Source organism: Gracilinanus agilis, chromosome 2, assembly GCF_016433145.1.
Source record: "Gracilinanus agilis isolate LMUSP501 chromosome 2, AgileGrace, whole genome shotgun sequence".
NCBI lineage: Eukaryota > Metazoa > Chordata > Mammalia > Didelphimorphia > Didelphidae > Gracilinanus > Gracilinanus agilis.
This window is the reverse complement of record NC_058131.1, coordinates 512,766,702-512,787,363: the sequence shown is the minus strand read 5'-3', so window position 1 is coordinate 512,787,363 and position 20,662 is coordinate 512,766,702. Positions and strand designations below refer to the sequence as shown.

The 20,662-nt window shown below is 34.5% G+C and overlaps 1 pseudogene; it reads right to left on the bottom strand.

The window, feature by feature from the left end:
* Positions 1–17,361: 17,361 nt before the first annotated feature.
* LOC123234053 lies at positions 17,362–17,654 on the bottom strand (annotated as a pseudogene).
* Between the last annotated feature and the right edge of the window lie 3,008 nt (positions 17,655–20,662).

Below are 20,662 nucleotides of genomic sequence, written 5' to 3'. Positions count from 1 at the left end.
TATACACATTCAGTTTTCTCCAGAAATCTATTAAATTTAACTTTTCTAAAGTTCTATTCACTTTCTTAACTTCTATCTTAATTTTTTGCACTAGATTTATCTAGTTCCGAGAGGAGAAAGCCGAGGTCCCCCATTAATATAGTTTTATTGTCTATTTTCTCTTAGAGGCCATTTAATTTCTCCTTTGAAATTTAGGAGGCTAAACCATTTATTAAATATATGTTTCCTATCAATTAACTTCAGTGTCTATGGCAGTGATTCCCAAAGTGGGCGCTACTGCCCCCTGGTGGGTGCTGCAGAGATCCAGAAGAGTGGTGATGGCCACAGGTGCATATATCTTTTCTATTAATTGCTATTAAAATTAAAAAAAATTAATTTCCAGGGTGTTAAGTAATATTTTTTCTGGAAAGGGGATGGTAGGCCAAAAAAGTTTGGGAACCACTGGTCTAAGGTATATTTTAAGATGTAATTTCCTTTCTTATCTCTTTTGATTAGCTCTATTTTTGTTTTAGCTTAATCTGAGTTCATGATTGTTACTGCTCCATTTTTTTTTTTTTACTTCAACTCAAGTATAATATATTCTGCTCTTGCCCCTTACCTTTCCTACATGTGTTTCTCCTTGCTTCAAAAGTATTTATTTTATTTTATTTTATTTTAATTGTATTTATTTATTTTTTAAGATTCATTTTTAACATGGTTACATGATTCATGCTACTACTTTCCCCTTCACCCCCCGCAATCCCCCCACCCATGGCAGATGCACATTTCCACTGGTTGTAACATGTGTCCTTGATCAAGACCTATTTCCAAATTGTTGATAGTTGCATTTGTGTGGTAGTTTCGAATCTACATCCCCAATCATGTCCACCCCGACCCATGCCTTCAAGCAGCTGTTTTTCTTAAATGTTTCCTCTCCTGCGGTTCTTCCTCTGAATGTGGGTAGCGTTCTTTACCATAAATCCCTCAGAATTGTCCTGGGTCATTGCATTGTTGCTGGTACAGAGGTCCATTACATTCGATTTTACCATAGTATATCAGTCTCTGTGTACAGTGTTTTTCTGGCTCTGCTCCTTTCACTCTGCATCAGTTCCTGGAGGTCTTTCCAGTTCACATGGAATTCCTCCAGTTTATTATTCCTTTTAGCACAATAGTGCTAAATAGCTGTGATGTGTTGGAAATATATAGAAACGCTGATGATTTATGTGCATTTATTTTGTATCCAACAACTTTGCTAAAGTTGTTGATTATTTCTAAAAGCTTCTTAGTTGATTCTCTGGGATGTTTTAAGTAGACCATCATATCATCTGCAAAGAGTGATAGCTTAGTCTCCTCATTGCCTATCTTTATTCGCACCGAGGGCACTGCCTTCACCTGAGCAGATGCTCGGGAAAGTCCATGAGTTAGAGATGGGCAATGCCTTCACTCACACACACTTGAAAAAGTCAGTGCTCGTCCCCCAGCCACTTGGGGTCCCACGTCTTGCAGCTCTCAGGTACAAGCCCTGGGGCTGCTAGTGATTTACTGGTTGCCCCAATCCTGTTTTCACTCTTGTGCTTAGCCTTGGAGCTGTGCGTGATGTGGGGGGGTGGAGGGGCTTCTTCCTCTTGCGTTTTAGTGAGAGCTGTTTCACCCCTTTATAGTGTGAAAATGCCCCGATTCTGCGTACCTTCAATGCTGTGCCCTGTTGTGGGGTTCCTTCGTTCGTCTGGGTTCGTTTTTATGTCCCCTTGAGGTGTCCTGTATGCTTTGGTTAGGAGAGATTGAGCAGCTGCTCCTTACTCTGCCACCATCTTAACCAGAAGTCCCTGCCCCCTTGCTAACCAAATGATCGGGATGTGATAATTTTAATGAAATTGATTTCTTTGATTTTTTCTGTACCTTTTTTATACTTGTCTTGAGTGTTAAATTTGTTTATTGAATTTTCTTTTTATTTCTGGTCATTTTGTCAAGAATGCCTGGAAGTATTTCTATTTCTATTTCATTAAGAATCCAGTTCTTCCCTTGGAATATTATGCTCAGTTTTGCTGGATAACTGATTTTTTTTTTATTACAGGCCTAGATCTTTAGCCTTGTAAAATATTATATTCCATATTTTCTCATTCTTTTGTGGAAAAGTGTCTTTATTGTAAAAGCTTATGTAATCCTGACTGTGATTCCATAATATTTGTTGGGTTTCTTTTTCTGTTTGCTTGTAGTGTTCTCTTTGCCTTGAGAGTTCTGAAATTTGGCTATAATAGCTTTGGGATTTTTACATTTGGGATTTCTTTCAGGATATGTTTGGTGGAATCTTTCAATTTCTATTTTCCTCTTTTCAAGAACATGAGAGCAATTTTCCCTGATAATTTGTTGTATTATAGTGCTCGAGTTCTTTTTTAAATCATAGCTTTCAGGAAGTCCAAAAATTCTTAAATTATCTCTCTTGGATCTAATTTCCTGGTTAATCTTTCTTTTTCCAGTGAGAGATTTCAGATTTTATTCTATTTTTTTCTTCTATTGAATTTATATTATTGTTTATTATTATCTTATGGAGTCACTATCTTCCATTTGTCTGATTTTAATTTACAGAGAGATGTTTTCTTCTTTGAGACTTTGTACTTCCTTTCTTAAAATTTATATTCCTGTTTGAATTTTTTTTCCTTTTTTGTGAACTGCTTTTTTTCAGTAAGTTTTGGTTGTAAGCTGCTGATTTTTTTCTATCATTTTCTTTTCAAATATTTCTTCTAAGTCTTTTACTATTTTTTTATTCCTTTCTTAGAGCTCTTCCAGGAATTCATTTTGGGCGTGAAATCCCTTTATCTTTTCTTTTGAGGCTCACTTGTTTTCCTTTTTATATTACTGTCCTCTTCTGAGTCTGCATGTTGGTAATTTCTGTTGTTGAAATGTTTTTCAATTATCACTTTCTTTCTCTGTTTTTTGCTCATTTTAGGGTTATATTTTCCCCTCATTTAGTCTATTTAGCTGCTTTCTTATAGTTGAGGGAGTCATGCCCCATACTTGTACTATGGTCTATTCCAGTGTCTGGAGTAGACTCAGTTGTCTTGGTCTCAGATTCAGTATTCAGCTTAGAAGCATCTTGCTTGGTCTCCTGTGGGGAGGTTTGTATCTGTTATTATGAGAATAATAGAGGTTAGTAGGCTAATAAGAGGCTTGTATTTGAGGGCTTCAGTGGTATCAGCTGGGTCTTGTAAGCAGGGAGACTATAACTTTGTACAGGATAATTTGGGCCAGCCAGAGATTGTGTGTGTTTAGCTGAGATGTTTAGCCAGCCTCCCTGGTGTTACTAGGCTCCCTTGAGGAGAGGAGTAAGAAGCCCTTCCCTTCTGGAGAGAAACTTCCAGCCCACAGGAAGTGAACCTGGTTCCCTTCCTGGCCAAGATGGATGGATTAGCCCTCAGGAAACAAAGGAAAACTATCTTTCCCCTTCAACCTTGGTCCTAGTTGATGGTATAATAAAGTAACAGAAGCTCTTTGAATAAAGGCCAAGGGTTTATTAAGCCAAGGGTAAACTGAGGGAAGAGGGTTAAGGTCAGGGAAACTAATTGCTAAGGGTGAAGCCAGTGCTGGGGGAGGCGTCACAGAAGGTACGGTCTGGCTCAGGGAACCAGCCCCTCAGCCAGGGATAAATTTCACTGCCTTGAAGTAGAAGGGTTGAGCAGATTAACAGATGAGAATGGTGGCTTGGTTCAAGGTTGTCCCTGTCTGCCTAAGGAAACTAATTTCCCACTTTCTCCTTCTCCCAAATTTCCTTCCTCCCAGGGCCCAATCGGGAGATGCAGGGGATAGCAGGATGTCTGGGTCAGGTCAAAGGAAATCAGCCCCCCAGGATGGTACTCCAGGGATATTTATAGTTCCAGGCTCCAACGATTTTTACCTTGAGACCACCAGCTGGCTGGGTCAACCTTCCATCTCCCTAACTGTCAGGGTTGCTTCTGGCAGTTTTGCAAATGCAAGGGATTCTTGCAGCAGCCTTGCATTACACTGTTCAGTTCAGAAGCAGTTCATGATGGATTGAGTTAGGTTCTATTTATTTTGCCAGGGCTGGACTTTGTTAGGTTGTTGCTTGAGCTGGGTTACACCTGACCTCTGTTACAATTGCATTATGTAGGGCTGTATTCCTTCCACTGCTTCTTGTTCTATATTGTGTTGGTTTCTTCTCTTCTTCTCCTGATGCTGGACTCCGCAGGCTATGCTTTTTTCCCTGCAACTTGAACTGGATCATGTCTGAATTTCAGTTAGGCTTGTTCAGCATTCTCTCTTCTAATCCAGTGGGATAAGTCCTCCTTGCTGTTTCTCCATGTTGTCCTGGAACAAAATACTACTTCGCTCCATCTTGCTACTTCTGTCACCCCATGATTCATATTGAGGCTTTTTCTCCTCTTGTGGTCTTTTGGAGGGTGACTGGCAGAATCTAAGTGTTTACTACTCCACTATCTTGGCAACCAGAAGCCTTGGATCAGAATTAAGTGTTCTTTAAAGGTTTGGTAGAATTTGTTTGTAAATCCATCTGGTCCTATTTTTTCCTCTTATGGAGCTCATTTATGGCTTTTTCCATTTCTTGTTCTAAATTAAGGTTATTTAAATATTCTATTTCATTTTTTCTTATTCTGAGCTATTTATATTTTTGTAGATTGTCATTTCAGGCAGATATTCTAACTGTCTGGGACCTGCTATGCTCTTTTCCATATGTTGTCTCCCTCCTACTAAAAGCTTTTTCATTCCCTTTTCTCTGGCAATCTGATTGCTTCAAAAACCCAACTTAAGTTTCATTCTTCAACCAATAAAGACAATGGTTTCATTCATTTCTATCCCTCAGGAATTTTTCCTTTCTCTGAATTCCTAGAGAATCCACCATCTATTATATCACAGCTTTAGAAATAGGAGAGATATCAGAGGTCATCTAGTTCAGCACTTATATCAGCAGGAGTCCCTTCTATATTGTTCAAGCTATCCATGACACATATTAAGTCTCCTTATGGCGTGTGTTTTATGCCAACACTTTTAAGTACAGAAGTGACTAACAGATCTCATCCCACCTCCTTCATGACTATAGGAATTCATGACCAAAAATGTAGTACATTGCACTCTTGAATAGCTTGAATTATAATAGTTGAAATTTTATATTTAATTATTTACTCTATTGCCATTAAGACTTTTATCCACATACCTTGTTTCAATGTTAAATGCAGTGAGAGTTTTAAGGATATCAGAGATCAGATTAGAAGTGCAATTGAAACTTTTGACTTGATGAACAAAACTTTAAAATGTTTCAAATACCACTCCAAAATAAAACAAGCAGAGAAAATATATTTGCTCCTCTGAGTTTCATATAGGGACAAGGTTAGGAAACTAAAAAAATCGAGTTCAACATTATCATTTCTAGTGAAGCTCTTCCCCCTACGTTTTTATTATTTTATTTTATTTTTATTTTTTTTTATTTAAATATTTTATTTTTAGAAAACAATTTCCATGGTTACATGATTCATGTTTGTACTTTCCCTTTCACCCCCTTTTAGCCCCTCCCCCATATCCAACGTGCATTTCCCCTGGTTTTAACATGTGTGATCAGTCAAGACTTATTTACATATTATTGATAGTTGCATTGGTGTGGTCATTTAGTGTCTACATCCCCAACCATGTCCTCATCAACCCATGCTTTGAAGCGGTTGTTTTACTTCTGTCTTTCCTCTCCTGCTGTTCTTCCTCTGAATGTGAGTAAAGTTCTTTTCCATAAATCCCTCAGAATTGTCCTGGGGCATTGCACTGCTGCCAGTACAGAAGTCCATTACATTCAATTTTACCACAGTGTATCAGTCTCTGTGTACAATGTTCTTCTGGCCTCCTAATTTTTAATGGTAAAATTGGGTGAAGACAGATAGTTTGGGGGAACAATAAGGAAGATAAGAGTTTGTACTTGAAAAGTAATGATTGCCTCTTATTTCTGCATACTGGCTCTCTATCTGCTAAGTTAGAAGTTAAAATAATACTAGAAAAAATATATCTTACTAAGGAAAGTCTAAGAATATATACAGCAACTTTTTCTTATGTAAAATAAAACAGATTTCAATAGTCTAAATAAAAGATTTCTTCATGATCTTTTTTGAGACTTTCACTGAGTCCCCTTTTACACACCCGAAGTTCACCAGATCATATTTATCAGTATTGACAGTCCTACCTATGGCATTGTCCAGCAAGAGATTCTATTTGTTTCTATTAATAAGCTAACCTTTGCCATATTGATTAACTGCTTATCTAGGCTTTACAGACAACATTTTTCTTGCTTGTCTCAGCACTCTTGTGTCAGTTAGAAGAGTATCCCTTAGTTTTTGCTCCCTGCTTTCATTAAATTTGTCACAGTCAACCATGACCTTAGATTTCTTTTTCCACCTCTATTTTTTTAGTTTTTTTTATTGCAATTTTTTAAATAGTTGTTGCTACTGATGGAGGTTTTCTTTAATGTTTCACTATTTTTTAATATTTTTTTACATACAATTATTGGTTCACAGATTCAGAGGAAAAAAGAAAACCTGGAAACCTTCTATCCTATGCTCCCTCTATAAAGTAATATAAATAATTTAAACTCATGTAAAATGGTTACTTGGTTCTGTTCAGCTGTTCACAAATAAATCTTCCCAAGTTTCTTTGAATTCTTCATATTCATCATTTATTATTTTTATTATTCTAAATTTTGTAAAACTAAACAACATTTTTGTTTGCAATGAATAAAGTGATATTCACAAACAAAATCACAAATCTCCTAAATAATTAGCTTTTCTTAATTTCTATATAATAAATCCCAAACACAAGTGTCCCTGCCCCTCCCCATATCACAAAAGATATCATCAAGGAGGCCAACATGAGCATAAAAATTAGATCTTCTGAAAGATAAAAATATAAGTTTCACCTTTTCTGTTCTCTTTATGGAGGATTCACAGTTTATTCTTCTAGCATTAACTCTGTGGCTGTGTATAATGTTCTCCTGGTTCTACTTATTACACTGGCCATAATGTTGTGTAATTCTTTCAAAGATTTTTCTTAAATCATTATGTTTATCATTTCTTATGGCAGAGTAGTTTTATATCACAATCATATACCACAATTTGTTTAACCATTTCCCAATTCATAGGCCACCTCAAAGAGAGCTACTATAAATATTTTGGAGTATATATCATTTATTATTGTACAATAATATTTCATTATAATCACATTAATTTTTCAGGCATATTCAAATAGTTTGGAAGTCATTTTGTTTCTATTTCTTTATTATTAAAATGCTGCTAGAAATATGTCTAAATGTATGAGATCTTTCCTTTTGTCTTTGATATTCTCGGTGCATTTAACTAGGAGTGGTTTCATTGGGTCAAAAATGTTCTGTTTAGTAATTTTTTTTAGTATGTCATTTTTTAGTATAGTTGAACCCATCTAGAACTTTACCAAAAGTTTATTAGTGTGTCTATCTTCTCACAGATACTCCAAAATCTACTATTTTATCTTTTATCATCCTCCTTCAAATCTTAAAGATCTGAGGCAAATTTTGACAGTTATTTAAATTTTATAATTAGTATTTTGAAGCATTGTTATTCATTCATGTGTTTGTTGGTAGCTTGTGTTTCTTTTTTTGAAAATTGTTCCTAAACCTCAAGCACAAATCCATTGAATAATGTTTCTTTTTTTAATTTTTATTTTGAACATTTTCCCATAATTACATATTTCATGTTCTTTCCTTCTCCCCCAAACCTTCCTAACCACCTTTAGTGAACTCACAATTCCACTGGCTTTTACATGTATCATTGATCAAGACCTAATTCCATATTGTTGATAGCTGGACTAGAGTTATCATTTTGTGTCTTTAGTTCAAATAGTTGTTTTTCTTCTGTATTTCTCCTCCCACAGTTCTTCCTCTGAATGTGGCTAGTTTTCTTTCTCATAAGTCCCTCAGCCTTGCTCTGGATTCTTGCATTGCTGCTAGTAGAGAAATCTGTTATGTTCGATTGTATGAATAATGTTTCTTATTAGAAATCTGTATCAATTCCCTATATGGCTTGAATATCAAACCTTATCAGCAATATTTGCTGCAGAATTTTCTCAGTTAAATGTTTATCTCATAATTCTAACTGCATTGATTTTGTTCATGCAAAAGCTTTTCAATGTCATTTACTTGACATTATCTATTTTATCATTTGTATTCAGCTTTATACCGATAATGAATAAAAGAGGGAAACTATTAAATAATTTGATTTTTTGAAAGCTATAGATTGGTACAGTGATAAGAAAGGCATATCAGAATTGGAGGGTCTGAGATTCAATCCTGGCTTAGCTACTTACTATCTGTATCAGCTAAGGCAAATCCTCTTCCATTTCTGGGACCTATTTTCCTCAACGGAAAAGTCAGGGAACTTGACTAGATGACTTATGGTCCTTTTCAAGTCTAAATCTATGATCTTGAATAATAATCAAGTAGGGTCAATTTAACTAGTGTTTATTAAGCACTTACCATGTGTAAAGAACTTGCAATTTCTTTGATAGAGGAAACTTCCATTTAAGAAAATTCTCTACCAGTATAGGTTATCACCTTTCCTGTAATTTATAATCTCAAAAGGTAACCTAAGGCAGTGAGAGGTTAAGATATTTATTGAGGATCACATAGACAGTATATGTCAGAGGCAGGAACTGAACTTAGAATTTCAGAGTCTGAGGTCAGATTTCTATTCACCTATCATTCCAAATGGATATAAGATCTAAATATGAAAGTTCATAATAAAAGTTAAAAAAAAATAGAAGATGATATTTTTCAAACTATAACTAGCAAAAGAATCTTTAATCTTAGAATATCTTGGGCAATCTTTCCTGGCTTTTCCATGTTCTTTATTTTTTTAATTAATTAATTAACTGGATTAATTTAGAATATTTTTCATGATTATATGATTGGTATTCTTTCCCTACCTTCCTCTCTCCCCCCTCCTGTAGCCATCAAACAATTCCACTGGATTTTACATTTATCATTGATCAAGACCTATTTCCTTATTAATATTTGCAATAGAGTGATCATTCAAAGTCAACATCCCCAGTCATATACCCATCAAACAATATGATCCAGCAAATGTTTTTCTTCGGTGTTTCTGCTCTCATAGTTCTTTCTCTGGATGTGGATAGCGTTCTTTCTCATAAGTCCCTCAGAATTGTCCTGGATCATGCATTGCTGCTACTAAAGATGTCCATTACATTCGATTTTACCACAGTGTATCAGTCTCTGTGTACAATGTTCTTCTGGCTCTGCTCCTTTTACTCTGCATCAATTCCTGGAGGTCTTTCCAGTTCACATGGAATTCCTCCAGTTCATTATTCCTTTTAGCACAATAGTATTCCATCACCACATGTTCTGTATTCTAATGCATATCCATTCTCAGCTTTGGTTTCCTCTTCCCAGCAAGGGTATCCTAAGTGGAATGTGTTATATTGAATCTCTGGGAGCCAGGAGTTCACACTGTGATTGACAGGTGGATCCGTTGGATGTCGGAATGTTCCCAGAGAGGCGTATGGACACAGGAGAGGGCAGTTGGCCCAGGGGGTATAAAACCACCCTGGCAGCCCTGGCTGAGGGTTCCTTTCTTTCCCTGAGACCTGAGATCAGTGGATCCTGGTCTTTGTGGGATTGAGACTTGCAGACTCAACCCTGCAAGCTCCTCGTGTTTGTTCCTGTACCATCAACAACCTGTACCCAGACCATCATCTCTGATTCTACTGCCCCTAGAAATTAGGAAATCCATCATCTTAGTTATCTAGGTTTCCCAGGGCCCAGGAGGGATCCAGGAAGTGGGCAGGAGAAGAAGAAGAGGGTGGAAGGGGGTAGATATCTCAAACTGGTTAGGCATATCATCTAGTGAAGAAGAAGCTGAAACATCTACAGCAGTTTGTCTACTCTGGTGTGGCTCTGGCCAGGTTGTACCAGAGAGAAGCTAACCATCTTAATTCATTCACTTGCCTACAGTTTAGATTCATCATTATCATTTAATTAAGGTCTCCCAATACTTCTATCCAATCCCATTATCCTTCTTTGTTAAATACAATCAAAGTTTTAAAGTACCTTCCTGAAGTGGTTGTTCATAGCTTCTTTGGGAAGGGAGAGACACAGTCAGATACCAACATTACCCAGCTAAAGAGCCCATTATGTAATATCAATTAACCCCAGGTGGGTCCTGAAGGGATATCATCCATTGACCTAAAGGATCCTGCCTGGGCAACTGTTATAAAGAAGGGAGGTGTCATCCCATCCTCTCTCTATACTTCATCTACATACATCTAGTAGGAGGAGTATCATTTATTATAACAAATGGTTGTAAATTAGGTAGGTAGAAGAAATACTATAACCATATACAAGTACAATTTTAAACTGATAACCCACTACTAAGAAGCAACAAGACCACTGAATAGCATGCAACAATTAGAGTTGGGATTACAAAGAAGTCTGATGATTCATTTTAGTCTAGAAAACTTAAGGTTTTGTTTTGTTTTGCTTTATTTTTTTCAAATCTAGTGTTTCTCTGCCCAGCAAAGTAACTATGTTTCAACTAAACTTCCTCTCCCTACCTTCTCTCCTTTATATTTCCCTGTCTCCCCCCACTTTGGAATGTTTTATTTCAATATAGGAATCATTTCCCCTAGCTTATTGATATTTTTTGCACCTATGGCAACAGAGTTGGAAGAATAAACATATCTACCTAAGAACCTTCCTATTAAAGAGCTACAGTTTCCTTACCTATTTAAGTATCTAAGTAGCTACCCAAGTGGTTAAAGAAGCAGTGAAAATAGGACCTAGAGTCACAATAGAATCTTGATCTAACTATGTGCCATATCTTGGAAGTAATCTCCTATAGGAATACTCTAGACTCCCTTATCTGGCTATAGTTGAAAGACCCTACCTAAGGTTTCCTGGTGGTATATATGGTTGCTCTCTGACATTTTCCCATTTTCTTTGGAAATATCACTAGTGGGAAGTTGGTGAGTTTCTCTAATTTGGATGTGTGGGCCCTATCCCAATTTATGTGTGGGTGGAGAATTTCTGATGTGTCCACTGATGATACACAAGCACCTGTTCCCTTTCCTCTTTGCCTTCCAATCATCTCCATGAACATCTCTATGAACATCATTTAAGAAAATAACCTGTAATTTCCTGTCGAGGTTGGTTGGCCTATTTGATTGCTTTATAAAGCTTCTTTCCCCCTTAAGTAAAGAAGGTTTCAAAAAACAGAATCAGTCTCCAGGGTATCCAACAATTAAGTATAGAAAAAAAAAACACAACTAAAGGTCACTCACTGACCTCAAAAGTCATTCTTCTGTATGTGAATAGCAGCCTAATCTTGTCATATATAAAAGGACAGTGATTCGTGCATAGGTTGGCATATATGGGCTGATCCATAAAAATACACTTTATATAAACCCTTGAGATAGATTTAGAAAACACCAGAAAATAGACTATGCATAAGACATGAGAAGAAAAAGTTCCAATAGTACATTCAGCTCAAGTTAAAGTTCTTTATTTAGGCAGCAGTAATAGCTTCTTTAGTAGAATGTTGATTTCTAGAATGTTGTTCAGTGTTAGCAAATCACCATAAAATTTCAAAAGTATGTCATACAGGATCTCATCTGATAGAAGAGTTAATCAGATTTTTAAAAAATTCTTTGCATACATTTTCTCAAAATAACATGTACTATCCATAAGATAATGAGGTCGAAAATATGTTCAAAGCAAAAATAACCTGTTCCCTAAGGAAACATAGACTCAAACAAGTTTCTTTTCTAATTTATATAAACACAGACAAATAGACTACTTTGTGATATGTTTCTCTTCTAAGTGGCTTTCAGCAAAAATCCCATCCACAGAGCTTTTTATTAAATTCTAATTTAAAAGGAGTTTACTGAAAACAAAGGAATATCAGGGACTCTCTGACAAGCCTTTTCCACTAGTATGTTAAACAGAATATAAAGGTGCTAGTTAACAGTCTTCTAATTATCATCTTCCATATGTATCATTTTTCAACAATATCTTTAGTACAAGGACCTGAACTCTAGGTGAATATTGATTATTGGATGCCCAAATTATTTTTAATTATATATATATATATATATGTCTCTGACTCTGTATCTAGAGCTCATCTGAACAATAGCATTAACTAAACTTACCAAAAATTAAGTCTATTATACCATGCCTGTTTTTGCCTTTGTTGTTAGGAATTTGTTAGGTATGAAGAATTTTGAAAATAGAGAAGAAATCACTTTATCAATAATTTCCTCTATAATATCTTAGAAGCTTTCCATTTGGGCCTAATAGATTCATGGAGGGGGTAGTAGAAAGATCACTGGCTCTACAGTTTGAGTTCTTGGATATAAATCCTACCTCTAACACTTAGTACTTCTGTGATTTTGGGAAAGTCACATAACTTCAAGGGACTTCAGTTTCCTCACATGTACAATGAAGTTTAACTAAATGTTGTTCAATGTCTCTTCTACCTCTAAATTAATTTTATTGTTGGAAGAGATGGTGGTGGTTATTTAGTCCAAAATTTCTTATTTAGTAAATGAGGAAACTGTTCGAAATAGGGTTAGCTAATCAATAAAAATACCTACTTGATAAGTGCTTGAGCTGAGATTTGAATTTGGAATCCCCCAACTCCAAATTTTCCATTGCTTCCATAATACCAAAAAGTCTATTTCTCAGGCTGATGATGAAAAATCAAATTAATTCCTCTTAAAAATTCATTATTCTTCTATTCATACAAGAATAAACTGGTAAAAATGAGAGTGAGATTTCTCTACAGATGCTGATTTATGTTAATCGATACAGTTAAATACATATATGCAAAAATGTACATGTGCCAAAAATGTTTGATAAAAGGAAGAATGTCTCTTGATATTCATGCATTGACCAATGTAATAACAGATTTAAGAAAACACATAGATTTCATAGAGGATAGTGATGGAAGGGACATCAAAAGCTACTCAGTTCAATTTACTTCTTTTATAGACGAGTTAACTGAAACAGAAAAAGGTCTAGTGACTCACTCAGAATTATATAGCTTTTAAGTATCTGAGGCAAAATTCAAGCTCAGCACTTCCTAACTCCAACTGCAGGACTATAACCACACAGTCTAGCTATTTTCTTTATGGCAAGCTAAATGAAATATTTTTTTCCCAAAAGTATAATAGAAAATTTCAAAAAACAAAAATCAAACTACTTCCCTAATTTTCAATGGTGTGTCAAATTTGAAAATGTTAAGCTAAAAAAATCTTCCAGGATAAAATTAATAAGTCAGTAATACTTTTCCTCTCCATGAGCAAAATTAATTTTATTTGATCTATTGAAAACTCTGTGCTGTAGTTTTCTCTTCCAACAAGCAGTCTGTGCCCTAGCCATGCCACTTTTTCAGGAAACACTCATAACTACAATATCGTATAACTGGCACCATCTAAGCCAAATAATTTCAGCTACCTCGTTGGCTTGCCTTAACATCACAGTGGCTAAGCACATGTAACTCCCCCCCAAACACAGACATATATGTCTATAAATATACATATATACATATACAATATAATATATATGTTTATTTCATATATATACATGCATATGCATGTATATATATATTTTTTCCCTGACTACTCTGATTCAAAGAGAGAAGATGGAATCAAAATTCCAATTTAGAACTGTGTAATGATTTGTCAGCTCTTGGAAAAAGCCCCTTACAAAATTATAATAGCCTCTGCCTTAGCCTGAGGACCTTGGTAGCTATGTGGAAAAAGTTCTGATTTGAATTCTTTTCCTATCCTTCACTATCTATCCCTTATCCTTCATAGTTCATTTTTGGAGATATTGGTTCTAATCTCAAAATGGAGGGTTGCTCTAATATACTTCCTTGTAGGCCTTGTCTCTACTTCAACATTCTCTATTTAAGGTTAATATTAAACTCTCATGTCTTTCTATTAAATGAGCAAAATTAAAAGGTCTTTTGCATTCTGCATTGTTTGGTGCATTTAATTTTTCATTTTCTGCAAAGTCCCTTTAAATCCCAGCAAACATGTAACACTATGTAGTAAATATCACCAAAATGGGGGAATGAAAAGAGCTTTTTTGAGACAAAATTATCACAGGAAGAAGTTCAAAGTTATAATGGTGATGAAAGGAAAAGTGATTTCCCAAGTAACAGATATTTCCACTTCCATTTGAAAAAAAAACTGGGATTCAGTCTTTCCATAATCTTATGATCAATATCCATTTTAGACAAATCATGGTATACTACATTCAAAAGTAGCTTGACTACAAATATGAGAAAGAGATAGCAATCAATTGTCAAATGATGAACACAAATTAACCTACTAGCCTAATGTTCAATAAACAGCTCCTTGTAGGAAACTAGAAACCTTCCTCACAGAAATTAGGTTTAGATCATCACATTACAACATATGACAAAGTTAGTTCCTAAAAGATATATGACTGTATAAAAGTTCATATTTTAAACAAATTAGAGAAATTAGAAAGAAATTTCCTTTAAGATGTGTCATAAATTCAAGAGTTCATGACCAAATAAGAGATAAAGAAGACCACAGAAGATAAAATGGAGAATTTTTGTTGTTTATAATTTAAAAGATTTTACACAAATAAAACCAATTCATATAAAATTAGAAGGAAAATAGGTAACAGGGAAATTTTGCTGATATTCTAGGCTCTGTAAGGAATGGAACAAAATGTATATGAATAAGAGCTATCTCCCAAATAGTAAATGGTCAAAAAATATGAAGATGCAGTTTAAAAAAGTTTTATGACAATTTGAACACTTATTTCTCTGATTATAGCCACTGAAAATTGTACTGAGGAAGCAGCTAAGTGACTCTGGACTGAGAGTAGACCTAGAGACATGCCAGATGCCATCGAGGCTGTGAGGTTAGCACGGCTACTCACAAGCTCTGACAATCCAGCATGGCAGGTTGTCAGGAGGATGGAAATTCCACACTCAGTTTACCCCATGTGATTCTTTTTATAGTGACATTCACTTGTATTGAAATTATTGCAATCAATATCCTTATCAGGCTCCAAGGAGACACAGAAAAATAATACAGGTTGATGGCAAGAACAATCACAGCCATAAGACTACCCACTATCCAAAAATAAACCTCTGTACAACCCCCTAGATTATAGAAATTTCCCCTAGAATCAGCCTAGCAAAAAACTAGCAATTAGTGACTTAATGCAAGTTTCTAAAGTTCCCAGCAAGAAAATACCTGGCCTGAGTTTGTTCCCAAACTCCTACAGATCATAGAAACGGTGAAACACAAGGAAAATAAGGGAATAACAAATTAGCACAGAATCACCCTACCAGAACTGTATTCTTAGTGATCCTATAACAGAAAAAACACCATGGGAACAAAACATTGGGCCAGACTGATATAACATAACTATATACATAATATAATTAGTTAAAATATAATTAACTATTATGCTTAGCTAGGAACTGATGTACTTGTACCTTACACATGGCTGAAAAGAATAAGTTCAAACTAAGCCACCCCGTAATGAATAATTCTTGACAAGCTTACTTCTTTGTTTAACCACAGTAAGATATTTGGTAAATGTCAATCTTATGATGTTTCAAAAGTTAATATGTGATTTTGAATGTATGGGAAGACAAAAACCTGTATGAGATCATAAAGAAAAGAGGGTATAAAATTTAAAATTAGCAGATGGCACAAGAGAGAGAGAAGGTACAGCCTCTGCAATTTCACTTGCACTCTGGTTCATTTTCATTTCATTCTTCGCCATGCCATCCTACCTCCAGAGACCCAACCAAGCGAAGAGCGGGTTCTTCGCAGAGACAGAAAGTCCTGGGTTCCAAACTGGTCTCAAACACTCCTTAGGTATGGGCCTAGGACCTTATTGTTCTTCTGACTTGGATCCAATATACTGTATTGGTTCTAAGACTGAAGGTAAAGGTTTTTTTTAAAAACAAAACTAAAGTGAGTTCCTGAAATATTCTATGTCATGGTACTTAAAAGATTAGGCACTTGACCCAGCACAACAGGCAACTTGTCTGCATGGATCAACAATATTACTTCAGAATTTATCTATTCTGTATTTAAAAAAATCATTATCATTATTTTTTATTTCATTATCAGATTTATTTATGGTACATCTTTACAGCTAAATCCCCCAATGGGTGTCAACCATTCACATTTTACACGACATTCTGAAGATTTTCAATTTAATAGTTTTTTAAAAGTCAATCCCAAGATACAACTTTAAAACAGGTACTACAACTCCAGAGAAGGCCCTATCTATATAAACTTAACTTTGCACATTAACAGCACAGATTATTTAAGCATATGATATTCAAAAATTATTCACACAGTGTGATATAATATTCTTTATTCAGGATTCTTATACAATAAAACACAACTAAATGCTTTTAACAATTTAAAGGCAGGATCAAAATCAAATCATTGTAATTAGGTTGTTTTACCACATGGAAAATTTGGGAATATAAAGTAGAAATATCTAGCTTTTATTAACTCAATAAATCTTGCCTTTGAACAGGATGAGGCATACCATTTTAGAAAAAAAGGATAGCTTTTTTCTAAAACATACTTTATATAAAATCATATGAAATTATTTTGTAGGTTTTCCTATTGATTTTATAATAGTAACTAACATTTATATAATGTTTACTATGTGAAAGACACTGTGGAAAACACTTTACAAATATAATTTCATCCTTAAAACAACCATGAGAGCTAAGTGCTATTATTATCCATATTTTACACATGAGGAGACTGAGGCAAAAAGGAGTTAAATTACTTTCCCAGGATTGCAGAACTCTTAAATTCATTAGGTCATATTTGAACCCTGGTGCTCCTGACTGTAGGCCTAGCCTAGCTACTCTTTCCACTGAGCCTTGGTAGAATAAACTTAAAATACAAACAAATAAAAATGACTTTCCAGGATGGAGGTGGAAAAGACTGCCTTTGATTAGAATAAAAGTTAGACTTGACCATCTTAAACCAATGTCAAGCATAATTAAATCTTTATAATGAAATATAAAAGTGTAATAAGCTTGATTGTGCCTAGAATTATTTCCAAAACACAGAAAATAAAATCATACTGATTTAAACACAAGTTTACCTAATCTACATAATTCCTTTATTTGAATTGCTGAACAAAATTTTTTAACAACCATTTATGATTAAAGTTCTCTGGTTGATGAAACCAATTTAAATAGGGTAGTTATGGCACATGTTAAAAAAAAGAAAAGATAATCTCACCATGACACATCTATTTGTAATGAATAACACAACAGACAAGTATTACTCATTTATGACTTTTTAAAAATATGCCATCAAGTCTGCCCTTTCTACCTTCTTAATGCCTGTAAAAATCATTTTTGTTCCAGAGATATACTTGGAGTTTCCCAAATATTACATCAATGGATGTTCTTGCCAGATGATGTTTTGCTCTTGTTGGCATCTATATAAGAGAATTCTGAAGCCTGACAAGTCTTTTGGCCAAAGAACCCATTCAGATTAGGTCCAGCCTTGCCCTTGTATCTCTTTTTAACTGTGTGACACTGGACACAGTTCTAAACAAAAATTTCTCTGCCCTTCACAACATTATTCATTGTGAATTGAGCTCCACAGGCACAAATATACATTTGCTACATCTTTCTAAGTCTCTGTTTCATTTACAAATAGACATACAGTATGTATGACTGGATGTACAGTATGTATGTATGTAACCATGTTCTTAACAATCAGGATTTTTATTTGATAATGTATTTTTTGTTTCATTAAAATCCAAGATATCACTCTCCTTTCCTCCCTCTCCTTCCCTCACTAGAGAAGGTATCATTTGACATATATATATATGTGTATATACATGTAAATAATATGTACACATAAAACTATGTCTTGCTTGTTTTTAATTATCAGTTTTTTCTCTGGAGATGTACATACACAGGTTATTGCTCAAATAATATTTCAATTGCTGTATATTATGTTTAGTTCTACTCATTTCAGTCATATTTCATGTAGGTCTTTCTATTTTTTTTAAATGAACCTGCTTGTCATTTCTTATGGTGTAGTAGTATTCCATCACAATCATATGCCACAACTTGGTTAGTCATTAAGGAACATATTCAAGTTATCAACAACCATATGAAAAATTCTACGAATCACAAATACTTAAGAAATGCAAATTAAATAGATGGCAATATATTTTTATGTTTTATTTAATATTTTATTTCCCAGTTACATGTAATAATTTACACACATTCTCTGAAAGTATAATATCCAAATTGTGTCCCTCCTTCCCTTTACTCCCTTCTCCATGAGATGGTAAGTAATTTGATCTGAAATATACATGTATCATCTTACAAAAATATCCATATCAGTCATATTGTGAGGGAATAGTCATATAAAAGCAAAATTAAAAAATAGAAACACAGAAATAAAGTGAAAATTAGTGTACTTTGACCTAAATTCAGAATCTATCAGTTCTCTCTTTGGAGGTGAAAAATATCATTTATCAAAATTGTCTTAGATCACTGTGTTGGTCAGAATTATTGTCTTTTGCAGTTGGTTATTGTATGATATACAGTGTTCTATTTCTGCTCACTTCACTCAGCATCAAATTATATATGTCTTTCAAGGTTTTTCTGAGATTCTCCTGCTCACTATTTCTAATAGGAAAATAGTCCATCACAATCATATGCTACATTGTGTTCAGTCATTCCCCAAATGATGGAAATATCCTCAATTTCCAATTCTTTTTGAACAAATAGATCCTTATCCCTTTTATTTGACTGGTATAGAAACTTAGTAGTGGTATTATTCAATCAAAGGTATACAGTTTTATAGTCATTTGAACATAGTTTCAAATTGTCCTTTGTTATAATATTCCTGGGATTTTTCCTTTGGGGATCTCTTTCTGGAGGCAATTGATGAATTCTTTCATTTTTTATTTTATTATCTGTTTCAAGAATATCAGGGCAGTTTATGACATCTAAGTATTGTTGTTTTTTATCCTTACTTCCAGGTAGTCTATTAATTCTTAAATTATCTCTCTTGTATCAATTTTCCAAATCAATTGTTTCTCCAATGAAATGTTTCCTATTTTCTTCTAGTTTTTCATTCTTTTGAATTTGTTCTTCTGTTTCTTAATGTATCATAAAGTGATTAGCTTCCACTGCCCAATTCTAATTTAAAGAATTATTTCGTTCAGTAATTTTTTGAACCTTCTTTTCCATTTGGCTTACTCTATTTTTTAAAAAAAATCTCTTCAGTGGATTTTTGTGCCTCCTTTACTATTTGATCAATTATACTTCTTAGAGTATAATTTTCTTCTTGCATCACTTTTATTTCTTTTCCTCATTTTCCCTTTGATTCTCTTATTTTATTTTTAATATTTTTTTTAGCTTTTCCAGAGCCTGAAACCAAATCTCATTTTTCCTTGAGGCTTTGCATGTAGCTACTTAGATCTCATAGTCCCCTCCTAAGTTTGTGTCTTGCTCTACTTTGTCTCCATAATCATTTTCTATTGTTTGTATTTGGTAATTCTTTTATGTTTGCTAATTTTCTTTTTCTTTATTTTTATTTTTATTTTAAAAGATATTTCTGTTCCCAGGGTAAAAGTGGAACTCTCTTAAACTCCAATATTTTCTTGACTCATTTCTTGTCTCATTCAAGACCCATTGGTCTTGTTCTGAGGGACTGTAAATTTCATTTTCTCCATGTGATATTATATGAACTTAAAGGCCTCACCAAGGGTTTCACAGAAGATTTGCTAGGATCAACTGTACAGGGAGTTGTGCTGGGACTCAGAACTTACAGAAGTGGGCAAGGGACTGTTCTGCTGTCGGTGTAAACAGAGTCTTAAGGTTTTCCTCCTGGTCTGTGCCCAGATTCAGAATTTCAAGCAGTAGGGGGAGGAAGGGGAAATCACTGTTGGACTGTACTATTGGTATGACAGATTGAATTCTTGTTTCACCCCAGTGAAAGAGAGATCCTCTCCTTACCTTCTAAATTGTCTTCTATTGTAAAACTGTCTCATTCTCTCCCTTCGATGGTTCTGCCATTCTTGTATTCATTTTAAAACTTTATTTTAAGGTTTGTCGCAGAGAGTTTTCAGAGAGTAAGGTATTCCTGCCTCTACTCTACCATACTGACTACACCTTCCACAAAGGTAATTTTAAAAAAATATTTGTTAATTTTAATGACAAATTTCCAAAAGAATTTTCCAAAGTCACATGATCTATATGGTCTGCCTTCTTATTTCCCTACCCCTTCATAAAGCTGACAAGCAATCGAATCTGGGTTATATGTATATTATGATGCAAATAATATTTCCATATTATTCATTTTTGTAAGTGAATAATCTTATAGAACTAGAACCCCAAAACATACAGCCAAGTAAACAAATGATAAATCATATATTTTCATATGCATTTCTACTTCAACAGTTCTTTCTCTGGATATGGAAAGCATTCTTTTTTCATAAATCCTCAGAATTGTCCTGGATCATTGTATTGCCATTAGTAGCAAAGTCGATCACATTTGATCATTCCTTGATGTTGCAGTTATTGTGTATAATGATCTTCTGGTTCTGCTTGTTTTACTCTGTATCAGTTCA